The sequence below is a fragment of the Emys orbicularis genome, chromosome 1 (assembly GCF_028017835.1).
Source record: "Emys orbicularis isolate rEmyOrb1 chromosome 1, rEmyOrb1.hap1, whole genome shotgun sequence".
NCBI classification, from domain to species: domain Eukaryota; kingdom Metazoa; phylum Chordata; order Testudines; family Emydidae; genus Emys; species Emys orbicularis.
In genome coordinates this window covers 145300989-145319624 of record NC_088683.1, presented here as the reverse complement: position 1 = coordinate 145319624, position 18636 = coordinate 145300989, and the positions used below count along the sequence as shown (strand labels likewise).

General features: G+C 48.7%; 1 pseudogene; it reads right to left on the bottom strand.

The window, feature by feature from the left end:
* Positions 1-18406, bottom strand: part of LOC135887112 (alpha-2-macroglobulin-like) — a 41860-nt pseudogene extending 23454 nt beyond the window's left edge.
* Positions 18407-18636: the final 230 nt, after the last annotated feature.

Below are 18636 nucleotides of genomic sequence, written 5' to 3'. Positions count from 1 at the left end.
ATGACCAAAACAATTTTGACTAAAACTCAGGAACTAAATGTTGTTAAAAAAGAGGGTTTAGTCAAAACATTTTTAGTTTTTGGAACACACCCCTCCCCTGCAAATTTTCTTCTGAGAATAGTCGGTTTTCCCCCTTTTTATAATTGTTTTCCAACTTTTGCCAGGTGGTAAATAGTAGCCAAGTGTGAAAATTGGGCTTTCCCTCTCTTTCTTCACCCACTTAGCATCCAGGTCCACCCCCTAGCCCCGGCTCTGCTCCAGCCCTAGCACTAGCTCCACCCAGACCTGGAGGACCCTGCATGCTGGATGCATTACACACAGCTCCGGCCAGCTGGAGGGAGAGGGACAGCAGTGGCACAGCAGCGGAGTGCCAGATGCACGTGCCGTGCAGCAGCAGGAGGAGGGCGGGCGGGTGAGTGGGTGGCTCGGCGGTGGCAGAGGAGATCCTCAAAAAAGGTCGGCCTGCTGTGCCATCTCAAGGAGCTTCGCCCGGCATGGGGCTGTGGGACGGGATGGGTGCCGGGAGCTGTGAGCGCTGGAGAGTAGCATCTCCTTCCAGAGCTGGGTGCGCATGTGAGACCTCTGGGGGCCCCTGGCCAGAGCATCCATTGCCCCCCGCAAGGCCAGTTGGAGGAGGTGGGGGGGAGGTGGGACCTCGATCCCTCCTGCTCCCCCTCTTCCCCGTCATTGCCCGCCCACCCAAAGTCGGGGCCCACCCAAATGTCCCATGTTAGCTATGCCACGGTTGTGCCAGTGCTTAACCACCCTTATAGTTAGAAAGTTTTTCCTAATATCTCACCTAAATCTCCCTTGCAGCAATCTAAGCCAATTACTTCTTGTCCTTGGTGGACATGGAAAACAATTGATCACCATTCTCTTTCTAGCACATATTATTCCTGGGCGAATTCTGCACCAAAACTTTAAAAATTCTACTTACAATATATTAAAATTCGACATATTTTATGTGTCAAAATAACGCAATATAATCACACCAGTTTCAATTATTTTGGTAATTTATTTAAACTACAATACAATGGATGGAGAATAGAAGTAGGGATCATTGGAGGAAATCCCCAAATCCTCTTTGTCTAATAGTAATGTAGCTAGGCTTGACCCTTTATTTCTAGTTATTAGTCAAGATATAACAATGTTATATGCAGCCATATGTTCATATTACATCATAGGGAACTGAAGAGCAAGTGAGGGCTGGGGAATCAAACTTATAGTTTATATTGGCTACTGTCCCTCTCCAGAAAGGTCAGAAGTAAACAGTTAATGATGTACATTTTGATAGGAAAATGTTTCAGTCCAAAAATTTAGACCAGTTCTAATCACTCAAGCACCATAAGCATTTATAAGGCCACACCGTCATTTACAATAGGGCTTCTTTACACCACTCTGGCAATGTAAAGGAGCCTTAAAACTTTTACACCTGTTTTATGCTCCTGGGGGAATTCACTAAGAATGGGAACAATTCACTAAGAATGGGAACGACTAAGCAGGCAGGCTGCTACATTATGCTCTGCCTCCGGGAACAGAGCCTGCCTCATGCCTTCCTCCAAACACCCCAGAGCCCTGTCCCTCCATGCCAAGCCTGTCACAATGGCAAGCCAGAGGGACAGAGTCTCTCTCATTCATTCACTTGCTCGCTCACCTGCCCGCCCAGTCCTCCCTGCCCCCCACCGTGTCTCCTCCAGCTGCTCCAGGCCGCCAGGGACGGGGGAGTGACTGCACTTCCCTTTGCTTCCCCTCAGAAGTCATTTTTGTGTGGGGAACCAAAGAAATCTGCAGACGACATGGTGCAGAATTCTCCCAAGAGTAACATATTTGAAGATTGTTATCTTGTTCCCCCTCAGCCTTCTCTAGATTAATCATACCCAATTCTTTCAACCTTTCCATATAGATCAGATTTTCTAAACCTCTTATCATTTTTCTTGCTGTCCTCACTCCAGTTTGCTCATGTTTTTCCTAAAGTGTGGCACCCAGGACTGGCCACAGGACTCATTCTTACCTTGAAGCTTACAGAGTTGTTTTTTCTGGGTTGATACAATAATATGAATCATATCTTTGCCTTACTGAAAAAGGTGGGATGCATTTCTGTAACTCAGAGAGGAGCTGCAGTATTAGATCATGTGTTACTGCTTACATCACACAATTTAAAAATGATTAGTGCTTTCCTATAATGGAGAGAGGAGTGGCCACCTCTATCACGTGATATTGCTCTGATCAGACATGTAACAAGTTATCACTACTTCCCTATTACATAGAATAGCTATGGAGGTTTATATTATGAGATATTGTTTATGCTGGCTGGGTGTCATGTCAAAAAAAAAAAAAAAAAAGGAAAAGCCAGGGGTTCCTCATCACAAAATACTGTAAGAGATAAACATTTATAGAAAAATATGCAAAAAAATCATTGGTTCACATTACCTTGAGCACTTTTTAATTTTTTGCAATCAAATGATTTAAAATAAATAATGATAATTTACTAATCATTCACAAATGTTTTAAAATGAAGGCACTGTCCCATATTCCACTACACTGGTCACATACAGCACAAGATTTGTTACAGTTCCTGGAAGTGTCCTGTTTGGGAATGGGCCGGCAGGGTTTACAAGTAGATCTGGGAGAAATTTTTTGGAAAAGCTTGTTCTTCGCTGTAAAATGCAGATTTGGATTGACAAAAACATTTCTCACATTTGTGCTAAATTCACCAAATTGTTTCAGTTAAAAAAATCAAAACATTTTGTTTTGACATTTTCTAAACAAAATATTTTGATTTTTCAATTCAATATTACTTTTTAAAATTTTAGTTTAATTTTATGTTGAAAAAAAGTAAAACAATTTGAAAAAACAACAGTATGATTCATGTCAGGTCGTTATCAAACTTTTTGTTGGACTTAAAACTACATTTTTTTTGTCCATTTTGGTTCATCAAAAAACCCTGAAACATTTTCATTTGGGTTGACCCAAAACGATTCTTTTTTTGATTTTTCAGTTGGCAGCAAACCAAAAAAACCAGTTATTTGCACAGTTCTATTTACAAGGACCACGATCCACGTCCACAGCTAATGTAAATCTGCAGAGCTGCATTGAATTTAATGGCACTATGCCAATCTACACTGCTGAGGGCTCGATCCCATGACTTGTTATGGACAAAACCTAAAAGTCATGGTTACTGTCCCAAAAGACATGGCTTTGCTTATTATTTCAATCACACGGTGTAACAAGATACCAGTATTTTTCTGTAAGAAGTTATGCAGTATTACAGTTTATACTGGCTAATATAGTGACTTATCGCTGCTTCCCTTTACAGCATTAGAGAACGTGTTATTGCTGAGATCATATTAAGTCATTATGGCTTCCCTATAAAACCAAGAAGACCTGCAGCATTATATCAGTTGTCACTACACAGCAGTAAGTTATCATGGCTTCTCTACACCACAGAGACCAAACCGCCCACCTACCTCCACTAACAGCTGTTTGATCACCGTGTCCTTCCGCCCTTTGTCCAGGGTCTCCACTACCTCGTTCCCGCAGGGCAGATCTGTCTTCAGGGCCTCAGCGCTCACTGAGAAATCCACATTACCTGAAACAAAGGAGGATAAGTGTTCTGCCAGGCACTGCAGCTACAGAGGTGTCAGTGTCATTCGCTTGGTGTTCTGCTTTGATTACATGGAAACCTCTCTAAAGAGGGCAGAGCTCAAGTCACATGTAGGTTAGCACTTTAGCACAGCTCTGCGGCAGCCTTAGTTCCAACCCCTCGGCTCCAATGGCTACATCGAATGGGGCTGGGCAAGATGGAGAGGAGGGGAGTGCAGGGTCATTTCTTCAGATTCTGCCGCCCAGACCCCTGCATAGTGTTAGAGCCATCATCTTCCTTTTCCAGAAATTTCAGACCCAACCAGTCTGTCAATCCAGGTATTTATATGGCCCCCATCGCAGTAGTCAGATGGGGAAACTGAAGCACAGGGACACTGACTTGCCCAAGAGCTGGACACTGAGTCCAGGTCTCCTGAGTCCAGTCCAGTGCCTCAGCCACAAGGCCAGCCTTCCTCCTTGGAGCCACCAGAAATCTTATCCAGAAATTTCAGTGCCACTTGGTCCCTTTCACAGAGGTTTTGGAGCCATCCATTAGTTCCTGATCCAAGATTTTGGAGTTGCCAGGTCCCTTACCCAGAGATTTTGGGGTCACAGTCCAAGACACTGTTTTCCATCCGTTCACACAGAGACAATAAGATTCTTCTTCCTTCTCCACAGGGGTAGCCCGGAAGTCATCAGATGGAGCCAGTGAGATGCTGACCTGTCAATCATACAGAGAGGTGCCATCAGGCAGGGAGAGAGAGGGGTTCGAAGGGTTTGGGGGGGTAAATGGAGATGGGACAGTGCAGGGGAGGAGAGGGGGCAGAGAGTTTGGGGGCCACAGGGATTTGGTGGGGCAGGGATTGAGGTGGGGAAAGCTGAGGGGTACTGAGGTTTGGAGAGGTGCAGGAGACTGAGGATGGGCAGAGAGTTGGGTGCATGGCTCTGAAGAAACAGGTGATTGCAGGGCCTGAGGGACCCGGGACCAGTTGTGGGAATAAAGACAAAGTGGTGACCCCAAATTTACCACCTTGGTATGAGTCTGAGAGCCCTCTGGTGTCTTGTTAGGGGAGGAGGGGAAGTGCTGGCTGTGGGGGCGGGGGGCTATCTGGGAGTAGCTGAGAGGGAACAGAATTGGGGACCATCAGTTAGCGTAGCGAAGGGCAGGAAAGGGATGGGGAAGCGGATGAGAGGGCCTTGGGGGCCCTTAACACTGTAAAGTTTGTTCCCGCTTCACTTTATCTAGAATGAAACCCATTTAAATAAAAGCTGAGAGAAAAGTCACCACAATTTTGCAGGGACCCCCTTTCTGAGTCCCCTCCAGTCCCTTGTGCTGGAGCAGGAATACACTGTAGGCTAGTGGGGCTAAAGAGTCAGTGCCGTTTCCATGGATGCAACAGGCCAGCGAGTTTCCCAGCGGCTGTAGTGCAGCTGGGGGTGTTGTGCGGCATGAGGCCAAAGGCCAAGCACATGTGTCCATTCCAGGAAGCCTGGAGTCTCCACTAGAGTAAGGGGTGATGCACAGTGTGTGGTCACCCCAAGTACCTTGCTTACCATGGGGTCATGAGATAGGCAGGAGGTCTAAGGCCAGGTGCGTTCAGCCACACAGGAAGTTGGTGTCAGGTATATCTGCAGCTCGCAAACCTTTGTCAGCCAAACAGATTCCTTCTTTCATAACGCCCACTCTGTACCTCTATAGTAACACACACCTAGGAGCCAATCGGATTCTTCCGTTCCATCACCCATTTCTTTCCACTGTAATAAGACACTTTCCTAGGGGCCATCAGCTGCCTCCCTTGGATGGGAAGCCATGCTGCAACTGGCCCATGTGGTCTCCTCCCTGGCCCCTGCTGAGCAAAGCTGCGAGTGTCCCTTATCCTGATGCAGCGGGTCAGGTAGTTGAAGACAGTGGCCCTTAGTGTGAAAGCCTCACCGCGGACCACAGAGTAGGGCAGGGTGAGCTCCACGAAGAAGGGCTGGAAGGCTCTGAAGGAGCCGGTTGGGGACAGGCCAAAGCCAGTGTCACTTGAAGTGCAGAACATGTTGGCTTTCCATTCTGTGATGGTGTCGGGGATGGTCACGGCCAAATCAGCACTTCCGACAGACCTGGTGACAAAACAAGAACGAGATGGGGGGAGCTTTCCTAGCTTTGGGGGAAACAACTGTGTCCCTCACAACATCCTGAATGAACCCCCCCCCCCCCCTTTGTAACTGCCTTGGGAGCACCGGGGGTGTGCATGCTGGTTGGTTATTGTAGGCTCACCGCAGAACACTTCCTCCCATCCTATCCTACATCCAGCTCCACAGAAGAATCATCCAAATAACAAGACTGGGGGTGGGGTTCCACGGTGAACAGAAAATCCCGCAGGACACACGGATATAGAAAAGGATGAGATGCATAGCTAATAGCGACTTCTGCTCCAGAGCTGGGACCAAAAAGAAATTACACCTCCCTCCGACACACACAAACAAACACACACACACACACAACAGGGGATTGTCCATTGAGATCCACACAATTGTCTCCCAGTTACTGAGAGGAGAAGGAGTCGCTGTGGTGTATTAGTAGAACTAGTTAACTTACTTCCTGTCTTTCCTCTACCTGCCCATCTATCCCTCATGCTTGTCTCTCTCTAGCCTATCTACAAAAGATACTCCATCTATCACAGAAGGATATAAGCACATCTCATGGTGTCTGAGCAACTTCTTCTGAGAGTCTGTGTAACCCAGTTGACCACACTCACCACATCCCCTAAACATCACTTACTTCACTGGAACTAAATCCCAAATCCACGTCTCAGGGAAATACTTCCGGATGGTCTCCACTGGGCCATGAATGAGATTTTCCATCATGCCAGCAACTAAGGTATCTGCATCATATGAGAGCCTCGCTTTAGATGTTGGAGGAGGTAAGGGAGAGAAAGGTGATATGTTAGACCCCATTCTATATCATGGCACTTTGTTTCCAGTTAGTAACAGATTAGATTCTAAACCCTAGATTTGAAACCCCCTCTTTTCAAATTCAGACCCAAACTTAAACCTATCTCTGCTTGCAACCAATCACTCCCTTCCCCACCCCACTCTCCCAATGTCATCAGCTGTCTTTTCTGAATTTCTTTAGAAGCCATTGAAAAAACATCTCTATTGCCCTATTATGAGCTCAGCACTGTCTGTTTTCTAAAGACTTCTGCACTTCTTATAGAGGTGGTATGGATGGATGAACATGTTTATTCCAACTCCACCAATCATGGAGCATATGGGAAGCCCAGACATAATAACTGCATTGAAGCAGCCCTCAGAGCCCTGTCTATATCCACTTCAAATGGAATTAACCTGTGGAACTCACTGCCCCAAGCCGTTATAGATGCAAATAGTTCAGTGAGTTTCACAGAAAAAAATCCTGTGTCTGTATATGACTAAGAGTAGCAGCAACACTAGTGACACCAGCTAGGATTCAGATGATCCGGGATATCTGTCCTCGTGCTTCAGGGCATAAGCTAATATCCAGCCATAGATCAGGAAGAAATTTGCCCCATAGCACAGTGAGGTGTAATACAGAGGTTTTCCACCTTCCTCTGAAGCAGCCACCATTGGCCACTGTCTGAAGAGGGACCTTGTGCTAGAAAGACGACAGTGCTGATCCAATATGGTCAGGAGGCAGGACACTGCCATATACAGACCAGTAGTCTGATGTTCTACAGTAGGAATGGGGACATTGGATTAGAGGGTCAAGTTAGTCTTCATTTCCACTGGTGTAACTGAGAGCATAATTAACACTAATATTTAGACATCTAATCTCAAGAGCTCTTCACAAGGCTGTGTAAGTATCATTAGTTCCCTTTTACAGATAGGAATATTGAGGCACAAAGAAGTGACATGGTACACCCAAACTCACATAACCAAGGCAATGGCAGAGATGGGAATGAAATTCAGATTTCCTGACTCCCAATTCTAAACCCTCTCCACAAGTTCACACGGGGTATACCTACATTGCAATGTAAGCCCAGGGTTATGAGAACTTGAATTAGCAGACCCTGGGTTTGTCAATCCAAGTTTTGAGCGTCTAAACTCACTTGTAACCCCAGGTTAGGAATTGTTGAACCCTGGGTCCCAGCTTGGGGTTCCAGCATTTACACTGCATTATGTGGGCCCGTGTCCAACCACCTCTATCCCAGACTTCCTAGCGCTCTCCGAAAATGTGGCCACACTAGCCCTTTGTTCATGGAGCAGTGTGGGAAAACTTGACTGTTCACCAAACTTCACTGTCCCATGGACAAAGAAAGTTGATCTATGGGATGCTTTTGGCAGACTCCCAGAGCATGAGTCCAGTGGGGCTGTATCTACACTGCAAAGCAATAGAGTTTGAACCCTGGGTCCTGGCTTGACTCAGGGTCCTCCTTCCATCCCTGTGGGGTCCTGGGACCCTGGGTCCAAGCCATGGGTTTGCACTATTTGTGCATAGATAGATGGGAGTTTAGGCCTCAGCCTGAGTTAAAACCTTGGGCACACCCCTTTGAACTTGGCCCTCTCTCTGCTTAGTTTTTCTTCTGGCGCTTGCTATAAAATGGAAATGTGGAAGTGGAAATCGTCCTGTCCCATAAATTCAACAAGATTTAGCAGCCATTTTGTGCCAGTGCAGCACAACTACATTAGGGGGTGCAAGGTGCCACTGCATCAGTGTAGTTACAACAGTGCATATTTCCTTAGCTGGTGAGCAAGCAGTGGAAATGGACCAGATTCCTATTTCAGGACTGACTTGCTTGGATTTCGGCCAGCACAGCTGAGAACAGAGTCGGTCCTACTGGTCTAGTTTCCATGCAGAGGAGAGGGTGAAAGGGAGGGGAGCAGGAAAAGCACCTAACAGGGGGGTATAAGGGGGCAAAACAAAGCAGGATATTTTACCAGCAATACCATATGCTCCAGGTACACCGTACGTTCTCTCCATGCAGGGTCTGGGTTTATGGACCTTGGTGCTGGTGAAGACTTTTAAACCTATCGCCTGTAAAAAGATAACCCAGACAGCTATGTGGTAAAGTAAACCATATGTCAGGAGATAAATGTGCCGTCTGGACTGGACCGGCATGTGACGGGCTTATCACAGTGCAGGGATGGGTCATTGCAAGAGCAGATACTAAGGCCTGAGACGTCAATGCCAGTGTGGCTGGCGGGAAGCCAAGGGTGAGGTCTATGTCAGTGAAAGGCGCCGGATCAGCAGCTGGTGACAGACGTCCTGTGTATCCTCAGAGCAGGTTCATCAGAGGCATGAGCAGTGCAAGCTTGCGTCGTGCACTCAGCCCCTGCCGGCTTGCCTCGGCCCTGCCCTGGAGGGAGTTCAGTCTCTCTGGCCCAGTCCATCCCCTGCCTCTCTGCTGAGATGCCTAACAGTCATTGTCAGGTGTGCTGGGGTTTGGGTGATTTGGGAGCAAGTCCAACTGGGAACAAACCTGAAATCCCGCAGGACACCAAACCCTCACTAGCTGGGGCTGGGTAATTATCCTGGGTGCTGGCTCAGAGCGGCACTCCGCACATGTGTGCATGCGTGTGCATGTGCAGATAAAATGGAGACTGGCACTTCACAGAGACCTACATAGATGGGATAGAGAGCGTGTGGGACAGGATCTCTATGACAAAATGGCTGCAGAGGCTGAGTTGCCCATTTCTGGGCTCTATTTCTTTGCCCCAGCTGTTAGGACGTCTCCTTTTCGTATTTAAATTAGTGATGGGAAACCTCTAGAGTTCAGTGGTTGAGAGAGGCATTCGGGCCTCAATGCTGGGGGGTTCCCATCTGGGGTTTTCTGGCGTTATTACCTCGAATGTGCTGGCTAACAAGCACCCAGCTCAGACAGCATCAGGTGAGGAAATCTTCTGAACTAAAAGCGATTTCACACACCAAAGGGAGACGTGGCGCTCATCTTGAGAACATTGTAGGCGTCCCCTTCACCGTCAGGAGAAATGGGTCCATAGATGAATCCGTTTATAATGACGTTGTCGAGTTTCACACAAGGGTTATCGTCTTCTTCCTCCAAATGGTGCTCCCGGTAATTATAACCCCTGATCTCCTTCACCGGGAGCAAATCATACACCTGTGTGGACATGCCTTGATGTCAGTGACCACAGGCCCAATAATAATAAACCAGCGTGTGCCACCCTAGCGATCACAGACAACTTTAAACTAACACACCCGTGTGTGCAATCCCAGTTACCAAGGTTGACCCTACAATAACAAACCCTACAGTAACAGAGCAGAATGTCTGACTCCAAGGCTCAGCACTGACTTTTCCATAATAACCCAGTGTGTGCTGACCAGTGCTCACCAGTGGCCCTCCAGTAATAAATCAGTATGTGTGGTTGTGTCCTCACAAGTGGCCCCAGAACTATAAACCACTGGGTGCAGCCATAGTTTTCATGAGGGCCCTACATAGATCAAGTAGTGGGCACAGCCCCTGTGCTGACAAGGGACCCTACAATAACAGACAGACTGCTCTGCCCTAGCTCTCACGAGTGATTCTCGGCACTTTCCAGACAAGACCAGCTCTTGCACCTGTTGATCACTGGGCCAGGCTGGCACTTACAGAGCTGGGCGAGAGCTCGGCTTCAGGCTTCATGAGGAGGACGCTCTTGTCCACAGCACGGACGGCGCACAGGGAGCCCGGGGAGGCTCCGACCGGGAGGTGAGTGTCAGAGGCGGGGAGGCCCTCGTCTGGAGAGAAATGCAAGTCAACCTGCAACGCCAGGAAAGGAGTTAGAGGAGCTACTTCTCCAGGTACCTTCACACTCTGCCCCGCAGCACAGCTCAGTCCTAGAACCGCCACACACAGCTCTGTCAATGCCCCTGAACTCTGCCCTGCAGCCCCCACTATTCCAGTCCTGGGTTCCCCACAAAGACCTGCCAATGCCCCTCAGCCCTGACCAATGCAATTCAAACATGACCAGCAGCGCCCCCATACGTCAGTTCAGCTTCCACCCTTATAATTCTGCCTATGCAAATTACTCCTGATGTGCATTCATCTCTCATATTCAATTACTGATCCATGGTCAGTGCCCGATGGGCTCATGGAGCCATTGAACATTTCCTGAGTCTTCCTTGAAATTTGCAATTCCAGGTTCCACAGGTGGGCCATTGTCCATGGGGTGAATGTGAGTTATAGAAACCGGATGCTCACCTTATTGGCAAAGCAGTTTTCAATCTTGAAATCTTCGGAATTGGCGATAACGTCCCCGCTGGGTAAAGTGGTGTATACGAGTACCCGGGCCAGGGGGGCGATATCAGGCCTCACGGGGAGCCTCAGCTCAAATACCTGGATAACTGGCAAACAGAGAGAGGGGGCGGGGGCTAAGCTATAGAGAATCAGCTCCAGGGCCACACATTTCCCTAGGCTCCCTCATTATTGCTGCAACATCAGCCACCCTGAAAAATTCGCTATCCAAGGGTAAGAGTTTTGGCGCATAGTTGAGGCCTTTGACTCTTACTGCAGACACCCGGTGCAGGATGTTCAGGTGAGATGGGTTTGGTGGATCTCAGCATGTCCCCTAAATCCATATCAATTAGAGTCTAGCACTGTCCTCCATCAGTGCAGGACCCCCCTGCCCATGCAATAATGAAGGCGAGGAAAGAAGTGCATGTTGTACAGTGGCTCTGTGCGGAGAGTTGTGCTCACAGAGCTGCAGAGCGGGTGGGATTCCATACTTCTGCTCCTCAAGGTGGAATTTGCCCAGCCAGCCTGAATCATTCAAACCGGATATCCTTCAGACTGCCATTAATGAAATGAAATCGGTCAGGGGAACTGTGTGTGTGTCAAAGGGGGGAGGGATAGCTCAGTGGTTTGAGCATTGGCCTCCTAAATCCAAGGTTGTGAGCTCAATCCTTGAGGGGGCCATTTAGGGATCAGGGACAAAAATCTGTCTGGGGATTGGTCCTGCTTTGAGTACGGGGTTGGACTAGATGACCTCCTGAGGTCCCTTCTAACCCTGGTATTCTATGATTCAAAGGGAGAGAGAGAGACCATGACTAGTGAGACAAGAAGGAAAGAGAGAAAGTGAAGAGGAGAGAAGGGTGCTGTTCTCAGCACCTCCTTCAGACTCAGCAGCTCAGCCTCCCAGGACAGGCAGAGAAAGGGGTGAGGAGAGCTCACAATGAGAACGGGCCAAAATTTTTCAGATGATTTTTTGTTGTTGAAAAACGCAGACTCGGATCAACCAAAACATTTCACAAATTTGTGTGAAATTCACCAAATGGTTTTGGGCAGAAAAAAATCGGCAACAAATCAGAAGGTTTTGTTTCGACATTTCCTAAATGGAAGGTTCCATTTTTCAATTCAAAACAACTCCTCATTTACAATTTCCCTTCAATTCTATTTTTAAAAGATTAAAGCAGCTCAAAAGTGAAATGGTTCAGTCGCCCCCAAACAATTGTTTTTTGAGGTTTCTGGTTCGGTCAGTGAACTGGGAAATCAGTTATTCACACAGCTCTACTCACGTTCTCCATCCCCCACAGGATGCACCTCGGTGCCTGCCCTCACGATTCCTCCTTTGGCCATCACCTGCCAGGAAGAAGAAACCCTCATGTTACAGGGGTGCTGGTGGGAGGAGGGAGATGCTCACGGGGGAATGCTGGGGGTGGGGGGTGTCTATACTGATGCCTTCCTGTGGGGAAGGAGCAGAAAATCCAGCAGAGCCATACAGAGTCCCAGACCCAGACTGGAGTTTACCGGGACCTCGACCAAGTCAGACATTCTCTCTCCCTGCAGAAACCATCCACTGGCTGGCCAGTTCTGCATTTCCTTCACTGGCTTTTACATGTAAATGTCAAGGTCAAGAGAACCTGGCCTCAGGGCAGTTTGGTGACCTGGGACATATATGGGTGTCTGGCCTCCAGTGCTGTGTCATGTGTACGGAGGTAGAGGTCACTAGGTCCGGGCTTACCACATAGTAAAAGACGATTTCCTTCTGCTCCCCCACAGCCTCTGGCTTCAGGATGTAGTGCACCCGGACCATCTCATTGGAGCCGCAGCTTAAAGTCTGAGACAGGGGCTCGATTTTGAGAAAGCTCTTACTCGGGGAGTAAAAGCGTGTTGCTGTGTGAATGGCATTACCATACACAGGGGTGATCCAGTCTGTGTCATAACAGTTCAGTTCAGATTCATGGTTTGCCTGATAAAGAAGAACGTTTTTACATCAGATCAAAAAGTGAGTAACAAGTCTACTAGCATTTCAGAAGGAAAAAGTGGGTAATTTTAAAAACATGTTCTTGGCAGATTTTTCAGTGCACAGTGCATTGATCTGCATTTTCCATGCTCATGTGGCGAGAGAGAGATGGAGAACCAGAGGGAGAGCGACAGAGTGTGTGCAAGACACAGAGAGCAAGGGACAGACAGAGAGAGAGCAAGACAGAGAGGAGGAGACTGAAATTCCCAGCCAACAAACTCTTTGTTTTATCTCCCGATGGGCAGAGAGATCAATAAACCCACGGACATCTCCCCTGGAGCTTAGTCTTTGACACCTCCCATCCCCTAGCTCCCTGGATTCAGCCACTCACAGTGATTTGAATGGAGTTTTCTGTGAAGTTGACAGTGTCTATAGAAAACAAGACTCGGCCCTCTTCATTCGTTGTGTAGTTGGCTTCATAGTTGTTTCTCCCTATGGAAATCCAAATGGTTTTGTTGGCGATTGGAGCATCAGTCCCGTCCACCAGCTTCACCTAAAGAAACAAATCCAATCTCCATTGCTTTTACTACTCAGGGAAAGCAGTCCCCACAGTCCTAATGACTCTTTACCCACGTTATTCCCCTGAGGCAGCTCCAGAGGGTGTTTCCTACAGAGCTGACCAAGGGCCAAGCGTGTATGAATGTGCTGGGTGAGTCTGAACCACCTGAGGAGGTGGCGTGTCCTCACAGAGTGTGTGATTGGGAACATGGGAAGGACTGTGCTGGCCACACCAATGGGCCTTCTCCTCTGTATCCTGTCTCTGACAGCACTAGGAGGTCAGAGGAAGGCGCTGCAATTCCCACTAATGGCAAGGATACTGCAGCATGTGTAGAGGGAGATGGCTCCTGTTCCCGTGGTTTGTGATCCTCCCACGTTTTCCCTTTTCCATTTGCAAGTTCTCATTCTCCACAGACAAGCACACTCGTGTCAGGTAATTTCCTGGGCTCTCAGAGGTTCCCTACCTGCCCGGAGAAGGGGATCCCTGGTATGTAATGAGAGTCCACCTGCGCAAAGCTGATTTTGCTCATGGTGCCTGTGATCTCACTGGAGTCTGTCCCAGTTAACTCCACCCCTGTAAGAAATCACAGCAAAGAGGGGCTTGAACTAATGCACTGACCTGCAGCACCTCCAGATGCTCCAATCCTGCCCCATGTTGTCCAGTTCTGCCAGTGCCCTTCAGTGCTGGCTTGCAACACCCACTGCTATTGCAGTGCGGCCCCACAGCTCCAGCAGGGCAGCATGATGCATACCTGTACCCTCTTCCGTGATCTTGCCTTGCACCTCAATTTTCATCTCATAACTCTTTCGCTTGAGCTGGAATATTTTAGTCTTCACCACATTGGAGACACAGCCTCGAACGTCCGCCTAAGCCAGAGACCAAAGAAGAAATTACCATGGAAATCCCTGTACAATTCAGATCCGTGTGAAACAGGAACAGATACCCCAGCACCCAAGACATTTGCCTACTGCTTGGTTTGCTTTAATCCCATCCTCTTATTGGCTTGATCCAGCCTGACTCCCTCTCTTCCCTTCTTCCTCAACAAACCAATCAAGGCATCTCTGGTCCCCAGTGATGTATCTAACATGCTGCCCTCTCTGATGCACTTCACCCCAAATTCTCCAAGTTACACACCTGGTTCCCTGATTGTTCAGATTACATCCCCTAGATCTGCAACTTCCCATTAGTGTAATAAATCTCATTGTATCTTTTATCCACCCTTGGAATCCTCTCTCTTTCTCCATGCACATTTTTTCTCTCTTCCTCCTTCTCTTTCTTTCTCTTTCTTTTCCTCCAACTATCTCTGTCTAACCTACCTCTATTTTCTCTCTTACTTTCTTCTCCTTCATATTCTCCCTCTCTCTCTTTATTGCTCTACCCCGTTCTCTCTACCTCCTTGCCCTGTCTCTCTCTTTCTTCTTCTTCCCCTTGAGTTCTCTCACTCTTCCGGATCCTACACTTCCCTCTTGCTTTCTCCTCTGCTCTGCTCCTGCTCCCCTCCCCATCTCAATCCCGTTCACTGATACAAAAACCTCTCAGGGTCTTCTATTTCCCAGCTAGAAGAAATACCCATTTCGGGGTGAATCCTGATCTGACTGATGTCAATGGGAGTTTTGCCACGGATTTCAATGGGGCCAGGATTTCACCCGAGGGGTTTTTCTTCATAATTTATATCCCCCAGCCCTGGCCTCACCTCCTTCTAACCAATACCTCCCTCCTGTGAGACAGAGCCCAACCCAGAACACAGAATCCCAGCTGAGGTCTAACAATCCCCTCTGACAGACACAGATCGCCCTCCTCAAGACAGTCGCCTCCTGCCTATGGGATGGGCCTTGGACTCACCTGTCTGGTGAATTCCTCACACACAGCCTCGGCCTCTCTTCCATAGCAGTGTGACCTGGACTGGGAGAATCTCCGGCACACACGGACATTCACCAGGCCGGGGACAGGGGTCCCCTAGGTGTATCTGTAACCAGAGAGGGGTTAAAGAGTCACAAGGTGCTTAGACAGGGAGACAGAGTCAGTCAGAAGTGGCCTTTTGGGGCCCTTTATACCATTGCCCCTGAGGACTCTGTTGCTGGTTTCCTAATGTCTATTCTCTGGAGCTTGGTCTAGTCCTGTTTTTCAGTGACTCAAGTGATGGGACTCCAGCCATTTCCCGGGGGAGATTATTCCATTACCCAGCAGGCTTACCCCATTAGGAAATGTTGCCTGATACTCTGGCTCTTCTGCCCCTTACTCAGTTGAGTTTCCCTTCTCCCAGCTCCCTCCCATTTGGCCACACCTTTCTGGTACGGAAGAGCCCAGACCTGCAGACAATATTCCAGGTGCAGTCTCCTCAGAGCTGTGGAGCCCAGAGTTGAACACTGTCTTCCAGGTGGGGTCGCACTAAGGCTGTATAGAGAGGGATTATCATCTCCCGTCACCGCTACACGACACCTCTGGAGCACTGTTTTCAGCTCCAGGCACCTCTTTACCCAAAGGCCATTGACAAATTGGAGAGAGTTCAGAGAAGAGCAAGAAATATGAGCAGGGAGCTGGAGGGAGGGATTTATGAGGAGGGAAGGAAGAGTTAAATCTGGCGAGTCTGGTTACGAGATGTCTAAGTAGGGACGTAATTTCTGCCTACAAGTGTCTGAAGGAGGCATCACCAAGGGCGGGAGAAGGATTATTTAAGGGGGCACTTGGGGGTCTGATTAGGAAGGATGGAAGGATGTTAAGAAAGGGAAAATTTGGGTTGAATAACGGAGAAAACCTTTCTGAGAGGGAGTTGTATGAGTCTGAGGCATCGTTTCCTGGGGCAGGGGGAGGAGCCCCATTTCTTGGGATGTTTAAAGCTTGGGCTGGGTGCAGAATAGACAGTAGGAACAATCCTGCCCAGGGCCCCTGGGGACGGAGAGAAAGTGACCCCAGGGGCCTTCTGCAGCTCTGGTTTCTGGGGTAGCAGCAGGAAGGCAATGGTGGACAAGCACAAAGAACGGTGACTCAAACCCAGCGACTCACAGACCACAGACGGCCACTTTCAGCTCCTCATCCTGGATGGTGATTTTCTTGGGCAGCTTCACTGACACCTCGTACTTGGGCAGCACTGAGGGGGAGAGACGGGCCAGAGTTGAGCAGAGTGGTGGGAACACATGTACATCACTGTCACTTCCCCACTGAGTGACAGACACAGCCTCTCCCCTTCCCACCCCCAACGCATGGTGCCAGATTCTCAGCCTGCTATAAATCACCACAGCTCCATGGCTGTCAGTGCAGCTGTGCCAGCTTACACCAGCTGAGGATCTGGCCAGGGACTGTGGAACTGAAGAGAAAGACACCGTAACCCTGCTCCCCTCCCCTTTGCTCCCCTTGCCCAACCCCGACCGCCGGGCTGTCGTTGCTTTAGAGGCTGTATTCCAAACTATGCTACACAAGTGATACTTAGTGAGGGCCCGACTCCCCAGTGCACCATCGTCACTCACCAGCTTTAAAGGGCCACATTCACTGTGTGCTCTGGCTCCTGTGCTGCTCCAGTGAAGCAAAGCAGCCATAAGCCCGGTTACTTTGCGTCCCTGGAGTGGTACAAAGCAGACGGACAGCACCAGGGAATCTGGCCCCGAAAGTTCAGCCATTTTAAACTTATCCCTGCGTGAAAAGAGTCGGATAAAAGCTGTTTCATAACATGGTAAAAGCAAATATTGTTTCCTGCTGGCTGAGCTCACAGAATGCATTCGCCTCCTGGCTGGGCACTAGACTGTCAAGTTTCAGCCCCAAAGTGAATTTTCTCAGCAGTTCTGAACTAACTGAACAAGAGGGTAATAATGGGAGAGAGACACTGGTGGGGGTGGAGGGGGAAGAGTGGAGAGCAAACTCAATAAGAGCTGCTGTAGGTATAAGGCTCAGGCAAAAGCCAGCATGGTTTGGAGTGGCACATGCAGAGGCATCCCAAGCAAGGAGGTGACAGTCTGTCCAGAGCCAGGTCACACTGGAGCACTGGAACCAGTGAGATCGGCCCAGTTGGAGCACAGGCTGGTCACTGTGCCCGCATTGCCATGCTGACTGGTGTTCGGAGCTGTGCGGGTTTGCCCTACAAGAGCACTGCTTTAAAGCCCTTCAGTTGCGACACCATGTGGTACCTATCCCGCAGTTCCCAGCACAGACCCCAGAAGCAGTGGATTCTGGGAAGTTTCAGAATGCCCTGTCGGACAGCAGTGAGGGGAGTAGTGGAGCCACTGTTACTAACCCGTTCAGAATGAGCTGGTTCTTAGGCTTGCTGAGAACAAGCTCTTGGAATGCTTGTAAGTGGCTGGAGGTTTTCTGTGGGACAATTCACAAGTGGTCGGGGTGGGGGGCTGGAACTGTACATTTCCCTAGACTAGACAGAGCTGTAATTTCTCTCTCCTTGAGTGATTAGTGGCAACCACTATAATTAAAGTTCTTTGAGAATCTACCACTCCTGCTGGCCTCATTTTCCTTTCCTCATAAACCTTCCGAAAGATTGTCCTTTGGGGCTAATGTTTTCCAGGCTTGGTCTCCAGCCAAAGTGTCTTTATTTATTTATTTTGAACATTTGACGATGTTCTGGTTGTCAGGGGCAAGGACAAAGGTGTGAAGACTCGAGTGGGAGAAGGGTAGAAAGGAGAGGTGAGTTAAGCCAGTTTCATTGGCAGAGCACAGGGGGGAGAAAACTGTGCCACTGTAATGCAGCATGCACATAGTTTGTTCTGCATCCGTACCATATACTGCACACAACTGGTAGGAAAGACCCTACACAAAAATAAAGCTGCATTGTACTGAGGCTGGAATCACAGCCCAAATCCAGTAGGCCCGAGGGATAGGCCTTTGTATTCAGATCCAGATACTCCCGGGCTTACAGTGAATAGTGACCCTGGCAGTTCAAGTGCTGAGGAGAAACCTAAACACCACTGGATGGGGGCTCAGATCCTGATCCCTTAAAGCCTCCAGTGTTTTTCTGGCCCATTCCTCAGATCACTCTTCACTCATCTACACCCCAGACAATCCTGAACTGGATTTTTGTGCCTGGAATGGATGAATCCCAGATGGTTGCTCCTGCTTCCAACACCCCCAACCCCAGCACGAGTGGGACCCTTCCTTACCATATTCCTCCACAGAGATGTTTCAATAAGTCTCTTTCACAGACTGGATGCCTTCCTAGTCTGGGCACAGTCCTTCCCCTGGTACAGCCCTTGTTCCAGCTCAGGTGATAGCTAGGGGATTCCTCATGATGGCTCTCTCTTTGTTCTGTTCCACCCATTTATATATCTTTTGCATAAGGCGGGAATCCTTTGTCCCTTTCTGGATTCCCACCCCCTCCTTCTCAATGGAAAAGTACCAGGTTAAAGATGGAT